This window comes from Plectropomus leopardus, chromosome 11 (assembly GCF_026936395.1).
Source record: "Plectropomus leopardus strain MGB_pleo_1.0 chromosome 11, ASM2693639v1, whole genome shotgun sequence".
NCBI lineage: Eukaryota > Metazoa > Chordata > Actinopteri > Perciformes > Serranidae > Plectropomus > Plectropomus leopardus.
The window spans coordinates 37,917,405-37,930,623 of NC_142186.1; positions in this window are offsets into that span (position 1 = coordinate 37,917,405).

Genomic DNA, 13,219 nt, shown 5'->3' on the forward strand with positions numbered 1-13,219 from the left:
GTCTTTTAGATGTCAACAACCAAAGGAGGTGTTGAAGAAAACGTTTACTGTGATGTACCGTGTGCCTCATTTGAAAAAGACAGACAGACTGAGGAAGAAGTTGGGTTCATTTTGAGTCTTTAATGTGTTTTTATTTTTGTGTCGTGGCTATTTAAAGAAACTGAATCAGCATTTTACTGCCTGCAGTCGGTATATTGACAGTTGGTATGCCAGATCTGCAGAGAGCTGGTGATTAAGATGATGAAGATCTTCACACCAGAACCTTTACGACCTGACGGGGTGGCTCTTTGGTTCAACTGTGCGCCTTATAGTGTAGATTGTTTACAGTCTCGTAGGTGGTGGAGACGCTGGATCAGACACTCATTGATGTGACTGTCTTTGCACTCAGATGTCACGATAAGAAATACATCAATAAAAAACATTGCCTGCTCCGCTTCCTGCCGGGACAGGAAGTGAACTGTGTTATGTCGTTGTGATCTGCCGTGGCCTTTTCTTACCTATCACAGGTGTTGCGACGTTGTGCTGAGGTGATGTGTTTCTCCTGCATGTGTTTGTCTCCATGCATGATCAGTGGTGACGTGCTCTAGTCCTCATGTTGTAGCTCAAGCAGCTCTTTCCTGTCTGTACTGGAGCCTTTCTGTTTTTCAGTCTCTTTTCGCTGGAGCCTCCCTCCTTTTCTAATAAAATGATCTGAGTGCACAAAGCACCTTTTGATGTGTTTGATTTCATGAGTTCATCCAGCAGCCACCAAAAGACTCAAACAGAGAAATGGATGAGGACATCTTCTTCTTCAGCTGGTCTGCCCTTTTCCAGCAGTCTGTCTCCACCATCTGAGGCCCGACACTTTTCATTTTATCAGCGACTGGCAGGTGCATCCACACACACACACACACACACACACACACACACACACACACACACACACACACACACACACACACACACACACACACACACACACACACAGAGTGCTCTTTAGGCCCTAGCTGCTCTTTGAGCCGAGACCCTGCAGAGTGCCGAGCAGAATAACAATCCTCTGTGAATATGTTGATGTGGATTCATGTGAAAAAACTGCTTAATTCGTCACACTGAAGCAACACATGGAGGCATGAATCCTTCTGTTACTTAACGTTTCTGCTGATGTCACACATCCACAGGTTTTATTTGTTTTTATTCAGGGGGGCCGGGAAGCTGCAGCGGATCAGAATTTAAAATGCGAGCTGATCTCACAGAGCAGAAATGTGCAGTTTCTGGATTATGTAAGAGACACACCCTCCGTCCTCCATGTGTGAAGTCCTGATGGCGCTTCGATATGAAACTAAAGGCCTGTTCACACAGAGCAGCAGCACGTTGTTACACAATCAGCCAAGAGCCTCGAGGACAGGCGAGTGTTCAAACCTGGGGCCTGTTTCTGAGCTTTGACTTCAGATCATTTTGAGCAGTCCCTAAAAATAGAGCGAAATGATTTTGTAATGTGCACCTTCATTTAGAATCTCCTAAATAAATCTCATTAACTCACCAGCCACACAGAGACGGTGATGAAATGTGAGGGCAGTGAGTGGGAACATGAACCATCATGGATCAATATCTCAATCATGATTTCTGCAACATGACTCATCTTAAAGAAACACTTGGATAATTGAATTATTTTCCTTCTGTGCTGCTCATGCTGAAATTATTTCTCTGCCTGCAGTTAATTTTCTACTCTCAGAGCAGAATGAGGGGATGTTTCCTGCTGAATGAGAGGACAGCAGGAAGGGGACTGCTGATGCTGTCTCATTGATTCTACAGCGACTCCTCTCTTTCCTCGGGATGTTTTGTCCGTCACCTTTCTCACTGAATAGTTAATGGTCCCACGCAGGCGATCGATTTAGGACAACACCGTTGTATCAGTAATATCAGTTAGTGAGATCCACGGAAGTCAGAGTCTGTCCCCCAGAGGACATCTGAGCATCAGCAGAGGGATTTCACCCTCAGAGGAACATCAACTTCAGGACAGTTCATCCAGATGTTGTGGAGACATTTTATTGAAAACCTCTGATGTCAACCTTCAGTCTGAACACTGTTAGACTGTCCTCTTCAGACACAGTCTGTCAGGCCCACATTCACCCGTCCTGCCGGGCGGCGCCCTCCGGTGGCCGTAGGTAGTCAGGTGAAGGAGATTAAAGACATGGTCACACAGGAGCAACACACTATGAATATTCACCTCCCGTTGACTTCAATTCAATACCAGCAAAGAGACGAATAAAACATTTACCTCCAGAAGCAACACAGATTTGCATGTTTGCATCACGCGGATTTTAACTTTGATGAGCTTCAAATCAGTGAAGCCTCATCCTGCGAACACCACCGTCAGTAAAGAAAAAAGTGTGGTCTTGTGTGACAAAAAATTATTTTAACTGACAGAGTCTGATTGTGTCTGACGATGTCTGATTGTGTCTGACGGAGTCTGATTGTGTCTGACGATGTCTGATTGTGTCTGACGGAGTCTGATGATGTCTGAATGTGTCTGATCGTGTCTGATGATGTCTGATTGTGTCTGATGATGTCTGAATGTGTCTGATTCTGTCTGGATGTGTCTGATTGTGTCTGATGATGTCTGATTGTGTCTGATGATGTCTGATTGTGTCTGACAGAGTCTGATTGTGTCTGACGATGTCTGATTGTGTCTGATGGAGTCTGATTGTGTCTGATGATGTCTGATTGTGTCTGACGGAGTCTGATTGTGTCTGATGGAGTCTGATTGTGTCTGATGAAGTCTGATTGTGTCTGATGATGTCTGAATGTGTCTGATTGTGTCTGATGATGTCTGATTGTGTCTGATGATGTCTGATTGTGTCTGATGATGTCTGATTGTGTCTGATGATGTCTGAATGTGTCTGATTGTGTCTGATGATGTCTGATTGTGTCTGATGATGTCTGAATGTGTCTGATTGTGTCTGATGATGTCTGATTGTGTCTGATTGTGTCTGATGATGTCTGATTGTGTCTGATGATGTCTGAATGTGTCTGATTGTGTCTGAATGTGTCTGATTGTGTCTGATGATGTCTGATTGTGTCTTATGATGTCTGATTGTGTCTGACGGAGTCTGATTGTGTCTGATGGAGTCTGATTGTGTCTGATGATGTCTGATTGTGTCTGATTGTGTCTGATGGTGTCTGATTGTGTCTGATGATGTCTGAATGTGTCTGATTGTGTCTGAATGTGTCTGATTGTGTCTGATGATGTCTGATTGTGTCTGATGATGTCTGATTGTGTCTGACGGAGTCTGATTGTGTCTGATGGAGTCTGATTGTGTCTGATGATGTCTGAATGTGTCTGATTGTGTCTGATGATGTCTGATTGTGTCTGATGATGTCTGAATGTGTCTGATTGTGTCTGATTGTGTCTGATGATGTCTGATTGTGTCTGATGAAGTCTGATGGAGTCTGACAGAGTCTGATTGTGTCTGAATGTGTCTGATGGAGTCTGATTGTGTCTGATTGTGTCTGATTGAGTCTGATTGTGTCTAATGGAGTCTGATTGTGTCTGATGAAGTCTGATTTTGTCTGATGAAGTCTAATTGTGTCTGACGGAGTCTGATTGTGTCTGATGGAGTCTGATTGTGTCTGACGGTGTCTGATTGTGTCTGATGGAGTCTGATTGTGTCTGATGATGTCTGATTGTGTCTGACGGAGTCTGATTGTGTCTGATGGAGTCTGATTGTGTCTGATGATGTCTGATTGTGTCTGACGGAGTCTGATGGAGTCTGATTGTGTCTGATGAAGTCTGATTGTGTCTGATGATGTCTGAATGTGTCTGATGGAGTCTGATTGTGTCTGACGGAGTCTGATTGTGTCTGAAGGAGTCTGATTTTGTCTGATGAAGTCTGATTGTGTCTGACGGAGTCTGATTGTGTCTGATGAAGTCTGATTTTGTCTGATGAAGTCTAATTGTGTCTGACGGAGTCTGATTGTGTCTGATGAAGTCTGATTTTGTCTGATTTTGTCTGATTGTGTCTGACGGAGTCTGATTGTGTCTGATGAAGTCTGATTGTGTCTGATGAAGTCTAATTGTGTCTGACGGAGTCTGATTGTGTCTGATGGAGTCTGATTGTGTCTGACGGTGTCTGATTGTGTCTGATGGTGTCTGATTGTGTCTGATGGAGTCTGATTGTGTCTGATGATGTCTGATTGTGTCTGACGGAGTCTGATTGTGTCTGATGGAGTCTGATTGTGTCTGATGAAGTCTGATTGTGTCTGATGATGTCTGATTGTGTCTGATGGAGTCTGATTGTGTCTGACGGAGTCTGATTGTGTCTGAAGGAGTCTGATTGTGTCTGACGGAGTCTGATTGTGTCTGATGATGTCTGAATGTGTCTGATTGTGTCTGATGATGTCTGATTGTGTCTGATGAAGTCTGATTTTGTCTGATGAAGTCTGATTGTGTCTGACGGAGTCTGATTGTATCTGAGGGAGTCTGATTGTGTCTGATGGAGTCTGATTGTGTCTGATGGAGTCTGATTGTGTCTGATTGTGTCTGATGATGTCTGATTGTGTCTGATGATGTCTGAATGTGTCTGATTGTGTCTGAATGTGTCTGATTGTGTCTGATGATGTCTGATTGTGTCTGATGGAGTCTGATTGTGTCTGATGAAGTCTGATTGTGTCTGATGATGTCTGATTGTGTCTGATGGAGTCTGATGGAGTCTGACAGAGTCTGATTGTGTCTGAATGTGTCTGATGGAGTCTGATTGTGTCTGATTGTGTCTGATTGAGTCTGATTGTGTCTAATGGAGTCTGATTGTGTCTGATGAAGTCTGATTTTGTCTGATGAAGTCTAATTGTGTCTGACGGAGTCTGATTGTGTCTGATTGTGTCTGATGATGTCTGATGGAGTCTGATTGTGTCTGATGGAGTCTGATTGTGTCTGATTGTGTCTGATGGAGTCTGATTGTGTCTGATTGTGTCTGATGATGTCTGATTGTGTCTGATGGTGTCTGATTGTGTCTGATTGTGTCTGATTGTGTCTGATTGTGTCTGATGATGTCTGATTGTGTCTGATGGAGTCTGATTGTGTCTGATGAAGTCGGATTGTGTCTGATGATGTCTGATTGTGTCTGATGGAGTCTGATTGTGTCTGACGGAGTCTGATTGTGTCTGACGGAGTCTGATTGTGTCTGAAGGAGTCTGATTGTGTCTGACGGAGTCTGATTGTGTCTGATGATGTCTGAATGTGTCTGATTGTGTCTGATGATGTCTGATTGTGTCTGATGAAGTCTGATTTTGTCTGATGAAGTCTGATTGTGTCTGACGGAGTCTGATTGTATCTGAGGGAGTCTGATTGTGTCTGATGGAGTCTGATTGTGTCTGAGGGAGTCTGATTGTGTCTGATGGAGTCTGATTGTGTCTGATTGTGTCTGATGGATTCTGATTGTGTCTGATGATGTCTGATTGTGTCTGACAGAGTCTGATTGTGTCTGAATGTGTCTGATGGAGTCTGATTGTGTCTGATTGTGTCTGATGATGTCTGATTGTGTCTGATGAAGTCTGATTTTGTCTGATGAAGTCTGATTGTGTCTGACGGAGTCTGATTGTGTCTGAGGGAGTCTGATTGTGTCTGAAGGAGTCTGATTGTGTCTGATGATGTCTGATTGTGTCTGATGATGTCTGAATGTGTCTGATTGTGTCTGAATGTGTCTGATTGTGTCTGATGATGTCTGATTGTGTCTGATGGTGTCTGGGGGTGTCTGATGGAGTCTGATTGTGTCTGATGGAGTCTGATTGTGTCTGATGATGTCTGAATGTGTCTGATTGTGTCTGATGATGTCTGATTGTGTCTGATGATGTCTGAATGTGTCTGATGGTGTTTGATTGTGTCTGATGATGTCTGATTGTGTCTGATGAAGTCTGATTGTGTCTGATGGTGTCTGATTGTGTCTGATTGTGTCTGATGGTGTCTGATTGTGTCTGATTGTGTCTGATTGAGTCTGATTGTGTCTAATGGAGTCTGATTGTGTCTGATGAAGTCTGATTGTGTCTGATGAAGTCTAATTGTGTCTGACGGAGTCTGATTGTGTCTGATGGAGTCTGATTGTGTCTGACGATGTCTGATTGTGTCTGATTGTGTCTGATTGTGTCTGATGGTGTCTGATTGTGTCTGACGGTGTCTGATTGTGTCTGATGGTGTCTGATTGTGTCTGATGATGTCTGATTGTGTCTGACGGAGTCTGATGGAGTCTGATTGTGTCTGATGAAGTCTGATTGTGTCTGGTGATGTCTGAATGTGTCTGATGGAGTCTGATTGTGTCTGACGGAGTCTGATTGTGTCTGAAGGAGTCTGATTTTGTCTGATGAAGTCTGATTGTGTCTGACGGAGTCTGATTGTGTCTGATGGAGTCTGATTTTGTCTGATGAAGTCTGATTGTGTCTGACGGAGTCTGATTGTGTCTGATGAAGTCTGATTTTGTCTGATTTTGTCTGATTGTGTCTGACGGAGTCTGATTGTGTCTGATGAAGTCTGATTGTGTCTGATGAAGTCTAATTGTGTCTGACGGAGTCTGATTGTGTCTGATGGAGTCTGATTGTGTCTGACGATGTCTGATTGTGTCTGACGATGTCTGATTGTGTCTGATGGAGTCTGATTGTGTCTGATGATGTCTGATTGTGTCTGATGGTGTCTGATTGTGTCTGGTGGAGTCTGATTGTGTCTGATGAAGTCTGATTGTGTCTGATGATGTCTGATTGTGTCTGATGGAGTCTGATTGTGTCTGACGGAGTCTGATTGTGTCTGAAGGAGTCTGATTGTGTCTGACGGAGTCTGATTGTGTCTGATGATGTCTGAATGTGTCTGATTGTGTCTGATGATGTCTGATTGTGTCTGATGAAGTCTGATTTTGTCTGATGAAGTCTGATTGTGTCTGACGGAGTCTGATTGTATCTGAGGGAGTCTGATTGTGTCTGATGGAGTCTGATTGTGTCTGATGGAGTCTGATTGTGTCTGATTGTGTCTGATGAAGTCTGATTGTGTCTGATGAAGTCTAATTGTGTCTGACGGAGTCTGATTGTGTCTGATGGAGTCTGATTGTGTCTGACGATGTCTGATTGTGTCTGACGATGTCTGATTGTGTCTGATGGAGTCTGATTGTGTCTGATGATGTCTGATTGTGTCTGACGGAGTCTGATTGTGTCTGATGGAGTCTGATTGTGTCTGATGAAGTCGGATTGTGTCTGATGATGTCTGATTGTGTCTGATGGAGTCTGATTGTGTCTGACGGAGTCTGATTGTGTCTGAAGGAGTCTGATTGTGTCTGACGGAGTCTGATTGTGTCTGATGATGTCTGAATGTGTCTGATTGTGTCTGATGATGTCTGATTGTGTCTGATGAAGTCTGATTTTGTCTGATGGTGTCTGATTGTGTCTGAAGGAGTTTGATTGTATCTGAGGGTGTCTTATTGTGTCTGATGGAGTCTGATTGTGTCTGATGGAGTCTGATTGTGTCTGATTGTGTCTGATGATGTCTGATTGTGTCTGATGATGTCTGAATGTGTCTGATTGTGTCTGATGATGTCTGATTGTGTCTGATGGAGTCTGATTGTGTCTGATGAAGTCTGATTGTGTCTGATGATGTCTGATTGTGTCTGATGGAGTCTGATTGTGTCTGACGGAGTCTGATTGTGTCTGATGGAGTCTGATTGTGTCTGACGGAGTCTGATTGTGTCTGATGATGTCTGAATGTGTCTGATTGTGTCTGATGATGTCTGATTGTGTCTGATGAAGTCTGATTTTGTCTGATGAAGTCTGATTGTGTCTGACGGAGTCTGATTGTATCTGAGGGAGTCTGATTGTGTCTGATGGAGTCTGATTGTGTCTGAGGGAGTCTGATTGTGTCTGATGGAGTCTGATTGTGTCTGATTGTGTCTGATGGTGTCTGATTGTGTCTGATGGTGTCTGAATGTGTCTGATTGTGTCTGAATGTGTCTGATTGTGTCTGATGATGTCTGATTGTGTCTGATGATGTCTGATTGTGTCTGACGGAGTCTGATTGTGTCTGATGGAGTCTGATTGTGTCTGATGATGTCTGAATGTGTCTGATTGTGTCTGATGATGTCTGATTGTGTCTGATGATGTCTGAATGTGTTTGATTGTGTCTGAATGTGTCTGATGGAGTCTGATTGTGTCTGATTGTGTCTGATTGAGTCTGATTGAGTCTGATTGTGTCTAATCTGATGGAGTCTGATTGTGTCTGATTGTGTCTGATTGAGTCTGATTGTGTCTAATGGAGTCTGATTGTGTCTGATGAAGTCTGATTTTGTCTGATGAAGTCTAATTGTGTCTGACGGAGTCTGATTGTTTCTGATGGTGTCTGATTGTGTCTGATGATGTCTGATGGATTCTGATTGTGTCTGATGATGTCTGATTGTGTCTGACAGAGTCTGATTGTGTCTGATGGAGTCTGAATGTGTCTGATGATGTCTGACTGTGTCTGATTGAGTCTGATTGTGTCTGAAGGAGTCTGATTGTGTCTGATGGAGTCTGATTGTGTCTGAAGGAGTCTGATTGTGTCTGATGGAGTCTGATTGTGTCTGACGGAGTCTGATTGTGTCTGACGGAGTCTGATTGTGTCTGATGATGTCTGATTGTGTCTGATGATGTCTGAATGTGTCTGATTGTGTCTGAATGTGTCTGATGATGTCTGAATGTGTCTGATTGTGTCTGATGATGTCTGATTGTGTCTGATGATGTCTGAATGTGTCTGATTGTGTCTGATTGTGTCTGATGATGTCTGATTGTGTCTGATGAAGTCTGATGGAGTCTGACAGAGTCTGATTGTGTCTGAATGTGTCTGATGGAGTCTGATTGTGTCTGATTGTGTCTGATTGAGTCTGATTGTGTCTAATGGAGTCTGATTGTGTCTGATGAAGTCTGATTTTGTCTGATGAAGTCTAATTGTGTCTGACGGAGTCTGATTGTGTCTGATGGAGTCTGATTGTGTCTGACGATGTCTGATTGTGTCTGATGGAGTCTGATTGTGTCTGATGATGTCTGATTGTGTCTGACGGAGTCTGATTGTGTCTGATGGAGTCTGATTGTGTCTGATGATGTCTGATTGTGTCTGACGGAGTCTGATGGAGTCTGATTGTGTCTGATGATGTCTGATTGTGTCTGATGGTGTCTGATTGTGTCTGATGGAGTCTGATTGTGTCTGATGGTGTCTGGTGGTGTCTGAAGGAGTCTGATTTTGTCTGATGGAGTCTGATTGTGTCTGACTGAGTCTGATTGTGTCTGAAGGAGTCTGATTTTGTCTGATGAAGTCTAATTGTGTCTGACGGAGTCTGATTGTGTCTGATGAAGTCTGATTTTGTCTGATTTTGTCTGATTGTGTCTGACGGAGTCTGATTGTGTCTGATGAAGTCTGATTGTGTCTGATGAAGTCTAATTGTGTCTGACGGAGTCTGATTGTGTCTGATGGAGTCTGATTGTGTCTGACGATGTCTGATTGTGTCTGACGGTGTCTGATTGTGTCTGATGGAGTCTGATTGTGTCTGATGATGTCTGATTGTGTCTGACGGAGTCTGATTGTGTCTGATGGAGTCTGATGGTGTCTGATGAAGTCTGATTGTGTCTGATGATGTCTGATTGTGTCTGATGGAGTCTGATTGTGTCTGACGGAGTCTGATTGTGTCTGAAGGAGTCTGATTGTGTCTGATGGAGTCTGATTGTGTCTGATGATGTCTGAATGTGTCTGATTGTGTCTGATGGAGTCTTATTGTGTCTGATGGAGTCTGATTTTGTCTGATGAAGTCTGATTGTGTCTGACGGAGTCTGATTGTATCTGAGGGAGTCTGATTGTGTCTGATGGAGTCTGATTGTGTCTGATGGAGTCTGATTGTGTCTGATTGTGTCTGATGATGTCTGATTGTGTCTGATGATGTCTGAATGTGTCTGATTGTGTCTGATGATGTCTGATTGTGTCTGATGGAGTCTGATTGTGTCTGATGAAGTCTGATTGTGTCTGATGATGTCTGATTGTGTCTGATGGAGTCTGATTGTGTCTGACGGAGTCTGATTGTGTCTGAAGGAGTCTGATTGTGTCTGACGGAGTCTGATTGTGTCTGATGATGTCTGAATGTGTCTGATTGTGTCTGATGATGTCTGATTGTGTCTGATGAAGTCTGATTATGTCTGGTGTGGTCAGATTGTGTCTGTTGGAGTCTGATTGTATCTGAGGGAGTCTGATTGTGTCTGATGGAGTCTGATTGTGTCTGAGGGAGTCTGATTGTGTCTGATGGAGTCTGATTGTATCTGATTGTGTCTGATGATGTCTGATTGTGTCTGATGATGTCTGAATGTGTCTGATTGTGTCTGAATGTGTCTGATTGTGTCTGATGATGTCTGATTGTGTCTGATGATGTCTGATTGTGTCTGACGGAGTCTGATTGTGTCTGATGGAGTCTGATTGTGTCTGATGATGTCTGAATGTGTCTGATTGTGTCTGATGATGTCTGATTGTGTCTGATGATGTCTGAATGTGTCTGATTGTGTCTGATTGTGTCTGATGATGTCTGATTGTGTCTGATGGAGTCTGATGGAGTCTGACAGAGTCTGATTGTGTCTGAATGTGTCTGATGGAGTCTGATTGTGTCTGATTGTGTCTGATTGAGTCTGATTGTGTCTAATGGAGTCTGATTGTGTCTGATGAAGTCTGATTTTGTCTGATGAAGTCTAATTGTGTCTGACGGAGTCTGATTGTGTCTGATGGAGTCTGATTGTGTCTGATGATGTCTGATGGATTCTGATTGTGTCTGATGATGTCTGATTGTGTCTGACAGAGTCTGATTGTGTCTGATGGAGTCTGAATGTGTCTGATGATGTCTGACTGTGTCTGATTGAGTCTGATTGTGTCTGAAGGAGTCTGATTGTGTCTGATGGAGTCTGATTGTGTCTGAAGGAGTCTGATTGTGTCTGATGGAGTCTGATTGTGTCTGACGGAGTCTGATTGTGTCTGACGGAGTCTGATTGTGTCTGATGATGTCTGATTGTGTCTGACGGAGTCTGATTGTGTCTGACAGAGCGGCTGCCCAGACACCGAAACCATGGCAACGCCGGAAAGAGACACTGCTGAGCAAATTGTCTGTAGTCTCACTGCTGTCTCTCTTTGTCCTCTGTCTCCATCTCAACCTAAACCATGTCCATCTGTCCCCCCACCTCCCAGTCTCATTAATCTGCCCTTGTCTCCCTCCTCTATCTGTCCATTTGTCTTGTCCTCGTCTTCACTCTACCAGCTGAAATCTGCACACTCATTTCCTGTCCACTGTGTCCTGACCTCATCTTTAATCAGAAACGGCTTGACGTGTCTCTGCTGTTCTGTCTTCCTCCCTGCAGGCTTCACCCATCATGTCCATCTCAGTTGGCTGTCTTTGTTTTTGTCTGTCCTCCCCATTTCTTCTCTCTTGTCTCATTCCCACTGGTCTCCATCTGTCCTTAGATCTCTGTCTGTTTGCCTCTTTGTGTCTCTGTCTCTCTGTGTCTGTCTTTCTCTGTCCTTCATGTTTATCATGTTCTCTTGATTCATCATGTTCTATTGATAACGTTCTATTGATTCATCATGTTCTATTGATCATGTTCTATTGATTTATCATGTTCTATCAACCATGTTCTATTGATTGATAATGTCCTATTGATTCATCATGTTCTATTGATTCATCATGTTCTATTGATCATGTTCTATTGATTCATCATGTTCTATTGATTTATCATGTTCTATTAACCATGTTCTATTGATTCATCATGTTCTATTGATTCATCATGTCCTATTGATTCATCATGTTCTACTGATTTATCATGTTCTATTGATTCATCATGTTCTATTGATTCATCATGTCCTATTGATTCATCATGTTCTACTGATTTATCATGTTCTATTGATTCATCAAGTTCTATTGATTCATCATGTTCTGTTGATTCATCATGTCCTATTGATTCATCATGTTCTATTGATCATGTCCTATTGATTCATCATGTTCTATTAATCATGTTCTATTGATTGATAATGTCCTATTGATTCATCATGTTCTATTAATCATGTTCTATTGATTGATAATGTCCTATTGATTGATAATGTCTTATTGATTCATCATGTTCTATTAACCATGTTCTATTGATTGATAATGTCCTATTGATTTATCATGTTCTATTGATCATGTTCTATTGATTCATCATGTTCTGTTGATTCGTCATGTTCTGTTGATTCATCATGTTCTGTTGATTGATAATGTCCTATTGATTCATCATGTTCTATTGATCATGTTCTGTTGAGAGAGAGCAGCAGAGCAGCGCTCACTGAAACTCTGGGAGCTGTAAATGAAACATGAGTGTTATATATAGACGTGGTAATAAGAGTCACAGGGCAGATTTTTGATGTGATGGCTCGGATGATTTTCAGAAAGTGAATTATTCAAAACATGACTGGAGGAAGTTTTCGTTACCGTCTTTCTTAAATCAAACTATTCACACAACCAGACTTCAAATGCTTCACCTACAGGCGCATGACATTCACACGACTTTTTCACTCAGTAAAATACAAACAAGCAAAGTTCAAACAGCATCGGTATATAAATAAAAAAAAATTATATTGCACATATCGCTCAGTTACTTTCCAACATTTTATCAAACATATTAGTTAGAATGTAAAGATGCTGAATATTCAGAACATTTCAGAGAAATAAAGATTCATGGGCAGGATGTGACAGAGGTGCTGTTTGGACTGAGTGCTCCCCCAAAATACTGACAATTAGATTTATTAATCAGTCCACAGACACATCATGAACAACTCTCCCAGTAATCAATAATATGAACCATTCAGCAGTTTGGAGGATTTGCTGCTTTTGTGTGAACGTTAATGATTCTTTAAGTCTGATGAAATGTTTTTGTATTTTCTGGCATGTGTGTATTCATACACCCACACACGTTCATACATATATCAGCACACATATATGAATGTGTATATATGTATATAAATACATATATATGTATGTGACTGTGTGTACACGTGTGTGTAATATTTATATGTATGTATATATTGATATAACTGCACAGTCATGTTACACAGGTTATGTCACAGTTTAAATATGAAAAACACAGATATGTACATGTGTGTCATAGAAAATAATCTCCTAATAATGTGAATGTCATCATGAGTAATAGCACTGTGTGCTGTGTCTCCGGTAGGTGTTAACCC